Source organism: Amblyomma americanum, chromosome 6 (genome assembly GCF_052857255.1).
Source record: "Amblyomma americanum isolate KBUSLIRL-KWMA chromosome 6, ASM5285725v1, whole genome shotgun sequence".
Lineage (NCBI taxonomy): Eukaryota > Metazoa > Arthropoda > Arachnida > Ixodida > Ixodidae > Amblyomma > Amblyomma americanum.
The window spans coordinates 180,526,936-180,546,412 of record NC_135502.1 but is presented as its reverse complement, the minus strand read 5'-3'; the positions used below and the strand labels follow the sequence as shown (position 1 = coordinate 180,546,412).

At 52.9% G+C, this 19,477-nt stretch overlaps 1 long non-coding RNA gene across 1 annotated transcript in view; it reads right to left on the bottom strand.

Moving 5' to 3' along the window:
* Nucleotides 1-19,477, bottom strand: part of LOC144094206 (uncharacterized) — a 67,905-nt gene that overhangs the window by 46,307 nt on the left and 2,121 nt on the right. The gene's annotated exons all lie outside the window — the stretch shown is intronic.

Below are 19,477 nucleotides of genomic sequence, written 5' to 3'. Positions count from 1 at the left end.
TTAGACACGGTTAAATTAGGCAGGCTCGTGCGCTCGACCATCATAAGGTACTCGACTGCATGTGTTCCCGAAAGCTTTTCAAACGGTTTATGCTGTTATATATGCACTAAGAATCTCCATGAATGGGGCTCAGAAAGGCGCCTTCTTTAGAAGCACGTTTGTTTCCACGTAATTTGTCTTCATAATGTTTGCGCAAAGGCAGCAGAACAGACTAATATGGTATTTTTAATAAAAGGTGTTAGCAACATGATGTGCTTTCTTGGAGTTCTCGTTTCTGCCATCACAAGTTCATAATTGACTGAAATATTTGACTGAAATAGTGCCATTGGCGCTAACAGGAAGGCCATGTGTGGGGAATATATAAGCCCATTGAATGCCACTACCCAAGTGTTTGTGAGTGTGCAGCTCTTCGATAAACTACATGAAGCTATTTGTTTCATAGTGTTTGTGGGTATAGTGTTTCGAGTATGACTGATTGATTCACTGGATTGCCGCGGTAGTGTTGATACTAATTAAATCAATAAACTGTTCAAACGATCACACCTGTCCGAGTGAACCGTTTCTCTTGTGATTAGCCTATTGCATTTAAAAAAATTTCTTTTCGATTTGCCTTTGCAGATTATGCAAAGAGTATCACAAATATTTGTCACGCATCTGTTTTTTTCCCAACTTCCATCACAATTTGTCCGAAAAACTTTTGGTGATATTTTGTAGGTGTCCATTCCGAGGCAATAGAGACATCCAGACATAGAATGGACAAAGTGTGCTCATTAGGAAACATCCTGTGTACATTAAATATTTTGGGCGGTACATTCTGTCAATGTCTTTTGGATCTAAAATGGTTGTCTGGATTTCCAGGATGAAGGGAATTCAGGGCATGCAGATCTATCACGCTGCTAAAGACGGACTACAAGATAATCGCTAAGTGCTTGTCGGTGCGCCTAACACCGGCGCTTTCCAGCATCGTTGGGCCGCAGCAAGCATGCTGCGTTGCTGGCCACTCGGTGCAATTGCACGACATGACACTCAGAGACCTAGCTCCTTCTATGGATGAGTTCGTGCAACTTGGGCGGAATGGTCCTCTCGCTCGACCAAGAGAAAGCATTTGATAGGTTATCACATGATTACCTAATGCATCAGCTGGAGCAGGCAAATCTGCGTGCGCTGCTTATCGCCATGATACGCGCCCTATACGCAAAGCCACGTGCAGCAGTGAAAGTGCAGTGACGCATTTCCAAACAGTTCGCGGTGACGCGGGGCGTCAGGCAAGGTTGCCCCTTGTCCCCGCTGCTCTACGTCATCACGGTCGAACCGCTGTTGCAGCGCCTCACCACCGACCCCCTCCCTGATCGGGCGAACCGTGCTCCCTGTGGGCCCGCCCAGCATCCCAGTCTATGCAGCGGCCAGTCTATGCAGACGACGTCAAAGTAGTCGTCCCAGATGCGAAATCCGCAGAGAGCTCAAAAATTAGGAGCTAGTCACTGCGCCGCAAGTGGGGCGTGTTTAAACAGGGGCAAGAGCTCTGCAATGCGCCTGAACTGCTGAAATCCCCGTCTAGATCCGATCAGTGCCCGAAGTGCGCTTACTGGGCTACCATTTTAACCAGCAAGGACCCTCGGCGCGGAATCGGGACATCACCGTAGAGAAAGTGAACAAAAAGATGGCAGACATGGGAGTGCTGCGGTGCCAAATCACCGCTCAGGCGACCATGGCGCGCACCCTCCTAATGGCGTTGATAAGCTTCACGGCCAGCATTTTGGACGTGCCTGTAGCCACGCAAAGGCGACTAAACACCAGCATCTTTCGCTTCCTGTGGCGGGGCGCGCCTGACAAGGTGAAGCGGCAGGTAGTCAGGCTGCCAAAAAAGAAGGGCGGACGGGGTCCCTGAACTCGGCGCGCTCGCTCGAGCACTGCACGTAATGTGGACAGACAGCTCGTGCAGTGGCATGTGACATGCCTCTTACAAAAATGCTGACCAGCTATTTTCTATCAACACGGGTATCAGTGTTCACGCAGAGGCAGCTGTCGCACAACAGTCCCTACGCTGAGAGTGCGCTCACACTCCACGGAACGGCAGCGAAAGACTATAGAACACACCAGACAGCAGCTCGGAGATGAAGCCCAGGAAGCCGCACTAAAGGCCCTCCTCGCTCTACTTACCCCTCCCCTTCCGATCGAGTCACCTGTTGAGAGATTGGATGCTGACGGAGAGGCCCATGTGGACATTAAAGGGACACTGAGGAGAACCCTATCGAAATTTTTTTGTTAGCAATACCGGATAGTTCGGCATTTCATGGCTTTGTTGACGCTTGTCCGGGAGCGAAAGATGCATCTATTTCAAAGAAATTTGGATTCGAAGTTGAAAAATATTTTCCCGCCGCTCCGATTCAAACTCGAGAACTCTTATGACAACACGGAGAACTCTTATGACGACACAGAACGGAGTGACGTGAAACGTGACGTAAACGGAGTCTCCGTGATTTCTGGTCGCTAGCGGTGCGGTCTAGCAGCTGCCGAAATGAAAGCTACCGCCGCCGCACGTTGAAGGCATCTATCGGGGGTCGCCACTGTCACCTCGTTTACGTTTGCACCGGCGTCTTGCCAGAGTTACGATGGATCCCGTTCCCGAACCCGACGACGTAGTTCTCGCAAAAACTCTGGCCTGCATTTCAGCGACCTCAGCCCCACAGAGCGTGCGATGCTTTTGAGGGAGCACGGTTAGGTTAGGCGCCGGCGGGTGGTTTCCCCCTTCCTCAGAGAGCAGCCGTTGCAAACTAATGGTGTCTTCGACTGGTGGCTTTCGATCGCTCTAGAGCGCTCTGAGAGGCGACCGCATATTCGGCTGGTCGAAACCGACCGCTCTGACTACATGCGGCAGGTTCTTTCCGAGCGCTCGCCTCCAGCTCAGAGCGCTCCGACGCGCTCCGAGAAAAAAGTCGGAGCGGCTCCGAGATGAGTCCACGTGACAGAGCCACTTCCACCATTTCGCGAAAGCGGTGCGAGGCCACGGCGTCTCCTGCGCGTAGGCAGAAGCAAGTGTAGGCTTTTATTTGACGCAGCCACGCTTGCTGCGTTGTGTTTTGAGGGTACCGCGCAGTGTGAGGCAAAGTGTTCAAGAAACGCCGGATAAGTATATACGCTAGGAACGCGGTCTGTGTTGTCGCATGACAACGCGATTCCAGCAACAGCTCAGACGAGGACGACCGTGCACAAGGCGATGTTCGAAAAATGAGCGTCCCGTGGGACGGAAAGCCGGGGTAGCGATCGATACAGGCTAAGCGGTGACCGCGATGCAAACTGTGTGCGACCACGTGCGGCTAAAGGTAATTAAGGGACCTTACGTGCGGCTACTGTTGACATATCAGCAGCGATGCCGCGTCATGGTTCCAAAAGTTACGTCCTCTTTCTGCCTCCTGCGCTTCCGCTCTGAAAACTCGCTGACTATTCGGCTTGACTAGTCTCGCTATGCGCTCCGAGCAAGAGCGGCTCCCACTCTGGCCGATCCTAACCGGAGCGCGGGAGCGACCAGTCGAAGGCACCATAAATATCATAACCCCAGTGCGGGGAGTCGCGAGGGGTGCGTTGCGCCCATCGGAGGTTGGCCGGGGCTTGGGGGCCAACGGATTGTGATTCCTTGAACGGAGCGGTTGCACGGCGCAGCAGGCAGCGTCAAGGTCTCCCATGGTTGCAAGGGCCGAGTTGTTTATTTATTTTTTTGCAGAAACAACAACAAATGGGTGCTCGAGGGCGGTCGCGTTTAAAGTCGGCGGCTTGAAACCAAGGCCGGCGCACGACGCTTCAACGGCTTCCGCTAGATCCAACGGGTCCACTGAATCTGGCTCTCTCGCCAACTTGCATGTAGTACCTTCAGATATGTACTGTGAATGGATTAAAATAGCCGAGCTCGAAAAGAACAGCTCCGCCGAGCTGCCGCAGCTATTCAGTATAACGCGCACCTCGCCGCGGAGCCAAATCAGTCTGGCCGGGCCGGCGGCGGCTGGCGCGAAATAGATACATGCTCCAATCTCCCCGCCAATGCGGTCAGAGTGCGCCGAAGCCGCCGAACGCGTCGGCGGTCAAGCACAGTTGGAGTATAGAGGGTCTCGCTTTGACCGACGTGACTTCGCCGAGCAGGGCGCGCGCGCCTCGCCGCAGCATAAACGCGCCCTAACAGAGCCTGCGCTTAACCGCTAACCAACGCATTCAGCGGCGGCATCCATGGGAGCCACTGAAACCCCCCGCCCACTCACTAAATAAAAGAAAAGAAGTCCGGTGCCGAGGTTCGGAATCGAACCAGGGCCTTCGGCGTTTGAGGCGGAAACGCTACCGCTCCGCCTCGACGGCTCAAGTTACAGCCGTCAATAAAGGCGCATCTAGTGAATGCACTCTTCTGACGCAGAAATCTCCGCGCTTTCGCTAGGTATATCCTGGCCTAACAGAGCTAGGCCATCAGCAATTTTTCTGAACTGCCTTGTACCTTGTCTCCCGTCCCTAATAAACGATTTCCGTTAAAGGGACAGCGAGGAGAACTCTATCATTTTTTTTTTTGCTAGCAAAATCTATAGTTCGGCATTTCATGGCTTTGTTGCCTCTTGTCCGGGCGCGAAAGATGCATTTATTTCAAAGAAATTTGGATTCGAAGATGAAAAAGTTTTTCCCGCCGCTCTGATTCAAACTCAGTGAACTCTTATGACGCCACGGCAACTCTTATGACGTCTCAGAACGGAGTGATGTGGTACGTGACGTAAACGCAGACTCCGCGATTTCTGACGGCTAGCGGTTCGGTGCGCAACCTTCCTTTGCCAGCCTCAGAGATTCGCGACACCAAGTAGGATGGAAAATTCCTCCAAGGTGGCGTCTCTTGTCCTATGGCGTCACCACGCTTGTACTTGCGAGATTGGCCTGTGGTGGCGATACCTGTATTTTGGTTCTTGCTATTTTCTACCTTACAAGAACTTTGTTTTCAGTAAGAGCGGCGTTTTTGTTATCAGGAGCTGGTGTTCTATCGATACAAGCTAACTTCAATTTCTCCTCAGTGTCCCTTTAATAACCGGACACTCTTGATGCGCGGTGCGCGTCTTTTATGAGGAGGTTTGCCCGAGGTATACTCCCAATCCGCCGCCCCACGTTTGTCTCATCAGCATCCGGATGTATCAACGCATGCCCCTTCTGCGGAGTAATTAAAAACCCCGAGCACATCTTTTATGACTGTTGTGATGACCCCCATAATGCGCAGGTCCACACGGGACGGAGAGGCAAAGAGACACCGTATGGCTCAGTTTAAACAAACAGGTATATTCAATAATTACACATGATTAAGGTTATACATCAGAGGCTGGGGCGTCCGAGCTTACGTGCCGACGACTTCATGGGGGCGATGGAGTGGCTCCGGAGTTGGGCTCGAGCGGTTGCTGGCAGAAGCTGCACGCCGTCGGGCTTCGGCGCTGAAGGCCCTCTTGGCGAACGATGTCGTCCTCAGCTCAGACTGGCCTCCATCCGTTTACACGTGCTTTTAAGCACTTGATTAACAAAGGACTAAGGGCGGTCACTTCCAGTGGCCCGCCCAAAGCATCAATTCTCCAATCAAAAATAACATGCGAGATGGGGACAACCCCTTGGGTTGGGCTTAGCCTCGAACCCAGAGTCTGTTAACAATACAAACTAAATAAACAAGAAAAACGCCACCACTCTCTCTCAAGTGAGAGTATACACAGGCTCTCTCTTCGGAGCTAATCCTTGCCTGTCCGCCATGACAGGTGTCCGTCACGGCCCTTCTGGGAATGCGCTTTTGTTCACGAGGCACGGCGGGAAGCTGTGGGTGCCTTCCCGGCGATAGCCCACGTCGTAAGGGGAAGGAGGGGGGGCTAGGGCTTTCACTTGGGCGCACAAACAACACCGCATCGTGGTCTCGCCCCCCCTCACGTGTTGAGTCCGAGGGAAAGAATGTTGTCTTCGCGGTAGCGCATAGCGTCGGCTGTGGTACGGCGCGCTCTGGCCCGCAGACAGCTCCCTTGTCCTGGAATGTGCCCGGGAGGGCCGCACCTGGAACGGCCACGCAAATTGGGGAGGATAAAGCCTGTTTCCCCGCGGCGGCGGCGGCGGGTCCGGTTGTTCTGGTCGTCACTCAAAGAGCATGGCTGGGTAATTGATGATGCCGCTGTCACGGCGGCGGGTCCCTTCGTCTACGCCGCGCCGTGGAACGCGGAACCTCGCAGCACACACAAGGAAAGTACCTCGTTGCACACACAAGGAATGTACCTCGTAGCACACAAGGAATGTCACACTCGCTCGCCCTCCAGAAGAATGTTCTCCGAACATTTGAGTCCCTGCAGCTCCCCTTGTCTTTCTGAATCGCCTCGCACAGTGCGTCCGGCAAAACACTTTTCGCTGCACTCAACACCACTGCACAACACCATATGCCTCCGCTGTCATAACTGGCGTCTCCAGGGGCAGCACTGATCTTCTTTTACAGATAAACATGAAACTCAGCACCCAAGCCTCTCCTTTCTAGTCCAAACTGGACGAAATAAATTTACCACAGTTACAAAGGAGCTCCAACTTCTAGCACGATCACGGCACAGACAAAAATATAGATAACGAAAGGAAGTAGGGCAGGTTCTGCATGCGCTCCGCATGCTCTCCTGTGAAGGTGTTACTTAATGACAGAAAGGTTTAACTACCAACTCCGATAACTTAACACATAAGCACATAGCAATGTTATGAGCTGCGGCATTACACAATTCTAACCAGTTCACAACTCCGCTCTGTTTACGCCATTAGTCCGACTTAGCTTTCCGATTTCGCAGCGGATATCGGCCTTCATGAGTCATACTAAGTAAGTCTGTGCCCCTTTGTCTGCTTTGGGACTCGCGAGGGCTCGTGGCAGGAGCCTCTCCTGGCGTTATCTGCGCGGCAACCTCGCGCGCTTCTTCTTCTAGCAATGCATGAAGTAAATCCGGTGGCATTCCGGCCGTCACCTCGGGCGCCTGCCGAACAAATGCAGGAGAGGGCGTTTCTTGCGAACTATCTGCGCGCTCCGCTTCACTTCTGTCCCCATCAAAATCCGCGCTTTCCCTTTCCTCATTTCGTGAATACTGAACCGGTGCCGACTTGAGGCGATTTGCGTGTATCCTTATCAAACGCCGGTTCACGTCTCGGACTCTGAAGTTTACCGGAGAAAGCTTCTCGACAACCTCGCACGGTCCTCTCCACTTCGTCTGGAACTTACGAGCTAGCCCAATCTGCCTTTGGCAGTTTTCAATGTACACGCTGTCCCCCACATCAAACGGCGCGTCTCTAGCACTGCGATCGTGCACCTCCTTCCTGCGCTTCGCCGCTTTCTTTAAGGACTCCTTTGCGATGTCCCTCGCCACTTGCAAGCGCGATTCTAGCTCAACCTTATAGTCGTCCAGTGAAGCGTATGGGACACGACGGGGGCCCTCTGGCACTTCACTAGGCTGGTCCGGGTCTCGGCCGTAGAGAAGAAAGAATGGCGATTCGCCCGTGCTCTCGTGTGCTGCGGAATTGTAGGCAAACATTGCATACGGGAGCCACAAGTCCCAGTCCCGCTGGTCGCGCGAAACAAAATGCGACAGGAACCCGGCCACGGTTTGGTTCAGTCGCTCCACCGCGCCGTTGCAAGCCGGATGGTACGGTGTTGTCTGCTTCTTAGCGATCTTAAGCAGCTCGCAAACTCTCCTCATTAGCTGCGACACGAAGTTCGTTCCCCGATCTGTCAAGAGTTGCCTCGGGGGTCCATGTCGGAGCACGATCTGTTCGACAAATGCTCTTGCAACCGTGTCTGCCTTCTGATCTGGGAGTGCTACCGCTTCCGCGTATTTTGAAAGGTGATCGACAAATACTAAAATGTACTTGTTTCCGGAAGTGGTCGTGGGCAAGGGGCCCATTATGTCCATACCTGTCCGCTCGAAGGGAGCCGAAACCTCAGGGAACGGCTGAATTGGAGCTGGTCTTCGTCCCTTGGGTGTTTTTCTTTCGAGACAGGAATGACACTTCGCACAGTAGTCTCTAACATCCTGTCGCATGCCACTCCAAAAGTACAAACGCTCCACACGCCTGCGTGTCTTCGCTACGCCAAAATGACCGGCGCATGGCGCATCGTGAAACGCGCGAAGAACCCTTTCTGTCCACGACCGAGGTATGACGACTCTCTCCCAAGCGGTTTTCTCTGGTCTCCCTTTCCTGGTTGGCCTCGTGCGCCGACACAGGGTGCCGTCTTTGCCAATGAAATAACCTAGCTGTTCGGGGTGAGACGGTGCGCCCTCTAAGCTTTCGATTATTCGCTTCAGGTCAGGATCTTTGCACTGCTCTGTGCGTAATTCGGCGGGGTCGACTACGGGGACAAACTCATCTATAGCTGCCACGGCAGCTGTGCGGCTGAGTGCATCAGCATTCAGATGTGTCTTTCCTGACTTGTGCTCAACTTCAAAGCAGTATTCCTGCAGGTGTAGATTCCATCTAGCGAGTCGCGAGCTAGGGTCCCTGACACTCATCACCCATTTCAGAGGATGGCAGTCTGTGACTAGCTTGAATTTGCGGCCGTAAAGGTAGCATCTGAAGTGCTTTACTGCCCAGACAACGGCGAGGCACTCCCTTTCCGTAGCTCCGTACTTTTGCTCTGTGGGGCTCAGCTGTCGGCTAGCAAAAGCAACGGGATGTTCTTTGCCCTCGATAACCTGAGATAGCACGGCACCAACTGCGAACTTTGACGCATCTGTGGCCATAACGAAGGGCAAACTAAAATCCGGGTGGCGCAACAGCGGTGCACTCATTAGCTTCCTTTTCAGGGCCCCAAAAGCATTCTCCGCGTTTTCTTCCCAGTGAAAGGCGACATTTTTGGCTGTTAAGGCGGTGAGCGGCTTAGCGAGCTTGGCGAACTCCTCTATGTGCCTTCGGTAGTAACCGATCAGGCCGAGAAACTGCCGGACCTGGCGGACGCTAGTCGGGGATGGAAAATCCGAGACACACCTTAGTTTCTCAGGGTCCGGTCGCACGCCGTCAGCTGAAACAACGTGCCCGAGGTATTTCACCTCGTTTTTGAGGAATTGGCACTTAGAGGGCTTCAGCTTGAGACCCGCTGCTCTTAGTCGCACCAAAACCTGCTCAATATCGCGCAAATGGTTATCAAAACTGTCACTGTATATGATAATGTCATCCATATACACGAAGCACAGCCTCCCCAGAAGACCTGCCAGGATAACATCAGCGGTACTCTGCCAGACAGCAGGGCTGTTGGCCAGACCCATCGGCATTCTTTTCCATTCATAGTGCCCTGAGGGCGTGTTGAATGCCGTTTTCTCGCCATCTGCCGGATCCATCGCTATCTGCCAGAATCCCGCCGCCATGTCCACTACCGTGAAGTACCTGGCAGAGCCCAGCTGAGAAAGCGTCTCCTGTATATTGGGGATGGGGTATGGATCGATGCGAGTTACGGCATTTAGTTTGCGGTAGTCCACTACCAATCGATACGAGCCATCTGGCTTTTCCACCAATAGTGCTGGTGCTCCCCAGGGTGACTTTGAGTGTTCGACAATGCCGCGATCAATCAGGTCCTGCACCTGCCGCTCCATCTCCTCACGTTGGGAGTAAGGAATCCTGTACGCACGCTGGTAAACGGGCGATGAAGTGCCGGTTTCTATCCTGTGCTTTATAACGCCACAGCAGCCCAAATCCAGGTTGGACGCGGCGAATACCTCCGAGTAGTCGTTCAGCAAACCAGCCAGAGCCTCCCTCTCCCTGGATTTTACGTGAGAAAGATCGAACGACACCTTTGGAGCAGCCGAAGGACTAGCATGCTCTACAGTTGCGAGTACCGTATCGGTGGGCTCACGTTGCTCTATCGCAGAGGTGAAGAAAGCCAATGTTTTGTTCTTGGGAAGGCTCAGTGGCTGCTGGCTACAGTTAACCACCCGTAGGGGCACTCTGTGGGCGTCATTAACTGTCACGAGGCACGCGGCTGCCTTCAGGCCATTGCTGAGAGAGTCGACCGGCTCAAGCACTCCCACGGCGCCGCTCTCTACATCTGAAGGCACAAACGCGTACAAAATGTGCTCCGACCAAGGAAGGACGACCGCCTCCTCGACCAGCCGGACGGCAACCCGCGAATATACCTTCTCCAATGATCCCACTGTTTGACGGGTGTCAATATCGGTAATGCGAATCTCAGCCCCTCTCCTGTTCAAAAACGGAACTTTTGAGCCGCCCGCATTAACCTCTTCCTCAGAGAATGAGACTACTACCTTCCCTTTTCTCAAAAAATCCTGCCCTAATATACCTGACACTCCGTTTGGCAGAGACACCGTGTCCGGGCATACGTAGCAGGGGTGCTCCAATGCAATTCCGCCGAGAGAGAAGTGTAACCGGTAGAGTCCACTTATGCCAAGATGATCCCCCGTTATGCCTACAAATTTGGTTGCCATACCACCAGACGCTTCCAACACCTCGCGGTCCCCCTTCCTTCGAAGCGTGTTAAAACTGCTCTCCTTAAGCAATGTCACCTTTGACCCCGTATCTATCAACAATTCCATGCAACAACCATTTAACTTGCAACGCACAACAGGGCATGCCTCGTCGGCCACACAAACTACCACCACCTCATCATCCACTGCTCCCTCCCCACGCTCCTCAGGCTGGGGAGGACTAACTAGTTTTTTGTCTCGGTATCTGGAGCCCCGCTGTAGGCTTGCTTAGGGCGTGTCTCGCCTGCTTCTCTTTGTGGCTCCCCACGGCGCACGTTTTGGCAGAACCTGGCGATGTGTCCGCGACCCTGGCAAGCGAAGCATACGATTTCTTCAAAATCTCGCATACCGCGCCTGTAGCTTTGTGGCGGTCTCCGGTTTCCAGCGAATGGGCGCTGTTGAGCGCGCGCTTCAACCTGGCGTTCTACCTGCTGAGATAGCAGCTGTTCCAAGCGATCTAACCGCTCTGTCAAGAGAGCAACCTCAGGGTTGAGCACCGCTCTCTCTATGACGCGTACTCTCGCTGCGGCTGTCGTTAACGCCTCATTTCGTTCCTCATCCAATGCGGCCTCCACGGCTTGGTCGAAATTGCTCGGCTTGCGCGAGAGCACGAACCGGCGCACGGGGTCTTGCAGACCAGCCACGAACAAAGCGGTCATTTCCTCTTTAAGTAGATCCTCCGCGTATTTCTTCCTTAGCTGGTCTCCTTCCTCCTCCCTGCTTAACGTATCGCGTGCTAGGCGCTGAAGCCGCGACGCAAATGTTCGCACGTCCTCCCCTACCATCTGTCCGGCGTCACGGAACCTCTGTACCCGCACGTGACGTGGTTCAGTGTCGAAATGCTCAAACGCGAGCTTCTTAAATTCCGCAAATGATTTTGTGGATTTTACTTTTTCGTCTCGCCATGCAAAATCATGAGCAGCTCCTGCCATCTTACACCTCGCCATTCCCAGCATTTGAGCATCGGACCATCCCCCCATTTTCCCAATCTCTTCTAGCATGGAAAAGAAATCGCAGATTGGAACCCCTGTCTTATCTCCTGTAAACGTCGGAATGACGCTTCCTAATGCCAGCATGCTTGCTCCGAGCGACGGCTGTGGAGTGGGAGCTCCCTCAGATAGACATTTTTTTTTTCAAGCCCTCCGGTGCCTCAAGCCTCTCAAATGGGGGTAAAAGTCCCACAATCAGTCCCGTGATTCCCTTTTGATTACAATTTTGAAGTCATGAATGTCGCAGCATTCAGAGGACATTTGCTTTTGAGACCCCACTTCTGACACCAGTGTGATGACCCCCATAATGCGCAGGTCCACACGGGACGGAGAGGCAAAGAGACACCGTATGGATCAGTTTAAACAAACAGGTATATTCAATAATTACACATGATTAAGGTTATACATCAGAGGCTGGGGCGTCCGAGCTTACGTGCCGACAACTTCATGGGGGCGATGGAGTGGCTCCGGAGTTGGGCTCGAGCGGTTGCTGGCAGAAGCTGCACGCCGTCGGGCTTCGGCGCTGAAGGCCCTCTTGGCGAACGATGTCGTCCTCAGCTCAGACTGGCCTCCATCCGTTTACATGTGCTTTTGAGCACTTGATTAACAAAGGACTAAGGGCGGTCATTTCCAGTGGCCCGCCCAAAGCATCAATTCTCCAATCAAAAATAACATGCGAGATGGGGACAACCCCTTGGGTTGGGCTTAGCCTCGAACCCAGAGTCTGTTAACAATACAAACTATATAAACAACAAAAACGCCACCACTCTCTCTCAAGTGAGAGTATACACAGGCTCTCTCTTCGGAGCTAATCCTTGCCTGTCCGCCATGACAGGTGTCCGTCACGGCCCTTCTGGGAATGCGCTTTTGTTCACGAGGCACGGCGGGAAGCTGTGGGTGCCTTCCCGGCGATAGCCCACGTCGTAAGGGGAAGGAGGGGGGGCTAGGGCTTTCACTTGGGCGCACAAACATAACACCGCATCGTGGTCTCGCCCCCCCTCACGTGTTGAGTCCGAGGGAAAGAATGTTGTCTTCGCGGTAGCGCATAGCGTCGGCTGTGGTACGGCGCGCTCTGGCCCGCTGACAGCTCCCTTGTCCTGGAATGTGCCCGGGAGGGCCGCACCTGGAACGGCCACGCAAATTGGGGAGGATAAAGCCTGTTTCCCCCGCGGCGGCGGCGGCGGGTCCGGTTGTTCTGGTCGTCACTCAAAGAGCATGGCTGGGTAATTGATGATGCCGCTGTCACGGCGGCGGGTCCCTTCGTCTACGCCGCGCCGCGGAACGCGGAACCTCGCAGCACACACAAGGAAAGTACCTCGTTGCACACACAAGGAATGTACCTCGTAGCACACAAGGAATGTCACACTGTCTACTTCCCACCGCGCTCCTGGACCGTCGACATGTCTGCGCTCCCAGGGATTCCTTGCTGCTCGGTCAGGTATCTCAAACCCCTACCAAGTGAAGGCTTATTGGCACGCGCGAGGAAAGCAGCCACACCATGTAGGCTGGACGTCACATCATGAATGTGAGGTACCGGATAGCGGTCTGGCACAGTTGTTCGATTGAGGGCTCGATAGTCGCCGCAGGGTCGCCAGTCTCCTGGTGTTGACTTCGGCACCATGTGCAGTGGAGACGCCCATGGGCTAGCGGACGGGTGGATTATGCCGAGCTCGAGCATGTGGTCGAATTCCTGTCGAGCTGCTTGCAGCTTTTGCGGGGACAAGCGGCGTGGGCGTGCGTAAACTGCTGGGCCTGTGGTGACAATGTGGTGGCATACATTGTGTTTGACGGCCGCGCTGGCCTGTGGTGGCCGCGTCAGTTCGGGGAATTCGCCGAGGATGCCGGTGAATCGTGTAGCGCCCGGCGGTGCTACGAGCGTGGGGCTGAGGGGAGGATGCCTGGATGGCTTCCCGCGCACTTCTGCGTGTGACAGGGGGTCCTGTAAACGCCGGTTGCGGACATCGACAAGCAGTCCGAAGTTGCGCAAAAAGTCCGCTTCTAGGATGGTAAATTTTACGTCAGCCACGACGAAAATCCACCGAAATGTCCTCTTGAGGCCCAGGTTCAGCGAGAGAGAGCGTTGCCCGTACATCGGTATCGTCGTATTGTTGACAGCTTGCAACGGTGCTGCGCACGGTCGTTTGCGATCGGCTGGCGACGCTGGCACGACACTAACTTCCGCCCCTGTGTCGACTAGAAAACGAGCACCTCTTTCGCGATCGGTCAGGAAGAATACCGATGGGCGACTGTCCGGCACGGCGGGGGCACTGGTCACCCTCCGCGCTGGCCCGGGGCGTTTCCCGAATTTTCACAGGGCGGCACACAGTTCCGTGCAGCGTTGCCGAATTTGCGGTGGTACCAGCACACCTTGCGTTGGTGTGGTTGTGATGCGGTACGCTGTCGTGGTCGCTGGTTGCCGCTCGAGTGCAGCGCTGCGACGGTGTCTGCGAGGCGAGAAATTTCCTCTCGCATCTCTTGCAGGGAATTGGCGTGCACCGACGCGACTGTGGGCACGGCGACAGCCATGAGTTTGTCGGCGAGCTCGGCCATCTTGGCAAGGTCTGTCTCGCCCGACGCCGTGAGGCCTATCCGTACGCTTGTGGGAAGCCTTTGCAGGAACAGTTCCCGCACCAAACGGCCGTCGCTTGCTGTCGTGCCGCCGGCCAGTTGTTGCATGTGGCGTAGCAACTGGCTGGGCCGGCGGTCGCCAAGTTCGGCCTCCCGCAGTAGCTGCTGGAGACGCTCCGGCTCTGTAGGTGTGACACGGCGAATCAGTGCACATGTCTCTTTTAGCGTCTGGTAGGCGTTCTCTGCGGGTGGTGTTAGCAGTAGGTCCCGCACCTCGCTGGCTGTCGCAGGCGGAAGGCTGCCCACCACGTGGTGGTATTTAGTGCTGTCAGCAGTGATGCGGCGTGCGGCGAACTGCGACTCAACTTGCACGAACCAAAGTTCCGGGTCGCCAGTCCAAAACGGAGGTAGCTTCACGTCAAGTACGGCTACCGTGGGACTGCCGGCGTCGCTTGGCTGGTTCATGGCTATCACGTCCGGGTCACCAATTTTTTGCACGCGCGAGGAAAGCAGAGAGGAGGCTTGGGGCTTGGAGTCTCGGTGCCAACTAGTTATATTCTTTCTTTGTGCGCCGGCCCTCTCTCGGCGGCCGGCTGGCTACGGTCGACTACGTTCCGCGCTGGCAGCACCGCGGCTTATCCGCGGCATATTTGTGTTCACCACAGGCTGTAACCAGTTTGTATTGGCTATTGTGGAGATCAACAAGTGTGGTTAGCAAGGCTGCGTTCCAATAGTCCCAAGTAGACGGCTACTTAGACGTCTAGCGGGACAGCCGCCATCTTGGGACGCGTTCCATTTCTCGGCGAAGCAGTCTCATAAGACTGCTTCGCCGAAGTCCACATCGATGCAGGCTAAAGCCCCAACTCGATGGACACATCCTACGCGTACCAGCGGAGCGCCTACGCGCACGGGCGTACGCTGGATCCTGTCTGCGCATGCGCAAAGCGCGACGCGCGCGCAGGCGCGAGCAGGGGCAGATATCTGTCCATGTCAAATATCCGCGCCTGAGCGCGCGTCGGAAGCGGGGTCCGGTTTACAACAATAGGAGGACGGCGGGGGGGGGCTCTCGGGGACTCTTTTCTTTATGGCTTGAACCTATCCCAGGTTCCTGGAACGTTTCTTCGCGGTTTAAGTTGTCCTTTCAGCGCCCCCCCCCCCCCCAAATCCCCTTACTTCACGCTTGAAATTCCTTCGGTCGGCTCGAGAGGGAGAACGCCCCAGCACAGGGAGCATGGAGGTGTATGACTTTTTTCGACGCTTGGCACGGCGCGGCGCTGGGCGCGTAGGCGCTCCGCCGTACGCCTAGGATGTGTGCATCGAGTTGGGGCTTAATGGCGCGTTCACACTTGGACATTCGGCGGCGAGAGGAAGCGGAATCCGCGGCCGCCGAAATGCTGTCTCGTTCACACTTCCCGGCCACCGCATCGCCTGTGTGTCGTCTGCTCACGGCGTACACAGATGTGGCAAGAGCTTAATCGATGCTGTCTACATACCAAAACCTTATGCACGCTTGCGTACGCTAAATGCAGCTATTTTGTCAGACGTTAGGACATTTCTAACATTCTCACTTTTTAAACGCATAGTGGCGCCATCTGGTGGTTAGGACAGGAAACATTGTTGTCAACAACTCGACGCCCCTTTTAAGCCTAAATGGGGAAGAATCGTCACCCGAAATGAAAATTAAAGTAAATTTATCGCTCAAACGTGTTCCTATGGGCGAGATAAGACAAAGCGAAAGACCGCTGGCTCTTTTATGACCTGTGGACGTGCTAAAAAATGCAGTAACAGCGACGAATCCAGTCCGAAGCGAGGCGTCCTGCATCGAAGGGCGCCGCCATGTTTGTCGCTGCGGGTACTCGCCTTCCTATTGGCTGACAAGATTCGGCGGGTTTTTTTCCGGCGGCAGAATTCGGTCCTGGAACGATCGGCCTTTCCGCTGGGTATTTCGGCGGAATCTCTGTCGCGGAAGCGGATTCCGCTCGCTCTCGCCGCCGAATGTCCAAGTGTGAACGCGCCATAACTTGCTGTCTAAAGATGGCGGAGCTGATGTACGCGGATGAGCGAGTCGTGCTCTAGCAGGCGTCGGACTGTACACGGAGTATAGGAAAGGAAAAATGTGAGTCATTCCATTATATTATTTGGTACGCAAACTAGAGGCTAATTAATCTTCGTGGACGTGCGATTCCTAGCAGTGAATCACGCAGGAGAAAATCGTGCAGTTGAGAGCTTTGCTACAGCAGCGGACGCTGTAGGTCTGTTTACGTGAGCCGGCATCGTTAGCACCTTGATTTTAGAGAATACTCGTCGCTGTCGTTGGTTTCCTCGACGGGCGTTAAGACGGCTGGCGTGAGGGTTAACAAATGTGTTCTTCTGTTGCTGTATTAGTTGCATCAACTCTTTCGCGTGCATTCCATTTTATCTCTACACTCTCAGAACAAATACACCGGCATGTTGCGAATTGATTTTAGTCTTTGCAGGATTAAAGATCGCTGCTGTATTTAGGTCTCTCGCTGTCTCCGAGTGCCACGTACGGCAGACAGCAGGTTTAATGTCATGCATGTGTTTTCCTGTTGAAGTGTATATTAGCCGTATCGCATTTCGCGCATATTGAATACAGTCTTTCGTATTCTTTCTTATGTTTACAGGACCGTCTGGACGAGCACGTTCGAGGAGCATGTACAGTTTAGCATCAATAATAAAAGGATAATCGCATATCTCTTTATCGTCGTCTTCGGAGAGCGGCCCCGTCTGCTACAAGTAGACTGACCGATAGGCACATCCAACAGTCCGGTTTACGCGCAGTCATTGCAGAAGAAATGTGTAAACTTGTTGAAAACACGTTTTTAATTATCGTTATTGCTCAGTTTGTGAAAAATAGTAGTACAACTGTTCATAAGCTTTAGTTCCATTATTATGCCGCGAGGCGGCGTGAGCAGTAGACAAGTTCCAATACATGGATACAGTGCTCTAGAATATGGGTAGTGGGTTCAGGGAGCGGCCAGCGGTGAGGCGACTTGTGTCGACGATACCAGATGGCGCCACCAGAGCATGGGCTGTATGAAATGCGGCGCGCCGCGCCGTGGATGCGCGCTGTGCATAGAATCGTCGGAGAAATAGGCAAGGCTCTGTCTTTTAAAACAGGTCCTACAAATAGGTGAAGCTGTACACAGATATTGTCGGCGAATCAAGAAAATTAGATGTAGTAGTAGCCAACAGCCGATAGTGCGGTGGTGCGGACGAGCGGCCCCGTTAATGCTTCGCAACGCTGATCGTGGTTTTTTGTAGGTACGGCTCCCATATTTCAACGTTAGTGCATACTAGTATTATCGCCGCCCATAGGAAAGGCTGAGTACAGGGAGAGGAGCAAACATTCTATCGATCATCGGGGTTATCCAGCGGCCAACTCGAAGCTGTCGGCAAACGTGGCCGAGTGTACTCCAGCTTGGGCCATCGGAAGTGTTTTAGTAGAGGGGCGGGGCAACAAGAAATTGGAATAAAAAAAAACGCTTCACTTAGAGACCATTGTGTGTACAGCGTACTATATGTGAATGCGATAATTTTAAGTGTGGTATGCATGCCTCTGTTTTGTAAAAAGGAAAGGAACGCCGACCAAAGGTTGTTGTTAAAAAAGAAGACGTTCTGGCTTCCCTATGGAAGCCTTGATAACTCTGATCAAGGCTTCCGTAGGGAAGCCGAAACGTCTTTTTTTCTAACAACCTTTGGTCGGCGTTCCTTTCCTTTTTACATGAATCTTCTACCTGACCGGACGAGTTTTCGTCGAACTTTAGATTTCATGCCCCTGTTTTAATTGTTGTTTTGATGCATGCATTTTTTTCATCAAAACGAAGGGTCAATTGCCGCCGATGTATAAACGCTGATGAATGCAAGACAAGATAAAATAACTTTTATAAAACAAAGCACTCCTTTATTGCAGCGCTCCAACTATGCGCAGTGTGAGACATATCTTGAATTTCTCAAAGGAATGCTGTGTTTTCTTGTTTGCACAGTACATTTAGCCGCGCGACTATGAGCACTTGCCCATTTTAGCATGAAGCTTCTTTTTCCTGCGAGCTTCTCGCGACTCATTGATTGATTTAACATAAAAATGCAGCCTTGTCAAAACATAAAACTTGAGAATGCTGACCGTGAGCGCTTCTGAGTGCTACACCCTACACCACATGAAATCTGAGATTTTCCCAGCACCATAACATCTACTATGCTGTTACTGCACAGCTTTTCCTGACTAAAAAAAGTTGTGAAAAGGTTTTCCAGCCTTCTCACCATCAAAAAAAGCACACGAGACGGGTAGAGCAACCCTCCTTTGTCACAAATTGTAGTAAACTCACTGTCCTGGCTTTCCTCATTTGGCGCCTGTAGAAGCAAGTTTTTGCATTCGACACAGTCATTGCGTGCAATGAACTTGCGCGCTACATAACCTGCCAAGTAGTGTATTAGCCGGTCATCGCTGTTTTCAATAACATAACCGCTGTGATCTGGAGATATTTGGCGTAGTTTGCCTTCAGCCAATGAGAGATTGCCCGACTCTATGAGTTTGTCAATGTCTTCCTCTGCAGTGTTGGCATTATATGCGTCCAGCAAGGAAGTAAGTGGCTCATTGCTGTCGGCGTTGCCTGATCTCACTACTCTCGCTAGATTGTAAAACGAAAGACAATTCACTGCAATAAAAAAATGGGTTGGTGTAGGGTGATCGTTAGATCCACAGGACTGCCTAACTATACCGAAAAAGTTCTCCAATGGATCCTGACTCAAGAGCGATGTCATTAAATACTTAAAGCCCTGTGTACTCAGGAAGTCCAATAGTTCGATGGTGGCAGTAAGTGTGACCTTAAAGCCAACTGCTGTTGACAAACTTATGAATCCTGCACCATTTGCATGCGTTTCCCAGCGTGATAACAGCTACAGGAAGTCCTTGATTTGCTGTACACTATGAGAGCCTGGACGCCATGCTTGCGCTGTAAACCGAGACGTCATGATCCTTATGAGACTGCTGACAGTTCTGAAAAAATGAAAAGCGAACTTTAGTGCAGACATAGGACACCACATGGTACAATAACCAAATTACGTTGCTGTCGAAACGATACCTTAAGTAAGCATAGGAGCAAGAACGCAGTTATGCGGAAAAGTGAGAAATGAACATTGAGGTTAACTTGTCCGGCAATCATGAACAAATGCTATTGCTGTCAGTGCTATAATGTCACGTGGCGGTGACAATGCCGCAGGCAACAAATGAACTGGCAGGTAGGTGTAGCACTCGTATGAACTCTTTTATGGGGGCTGACTCGCGCCCGCAAATCTACTCGGCGTTGTCGATAGCCACAAACGTACTAGCTGGTCATCGAACAGAGAATACCCATTTACCCGTCGAACAGAGAATACATATATAAATGATCCGCGCGCTACAATCACACTGATAAGGCCACA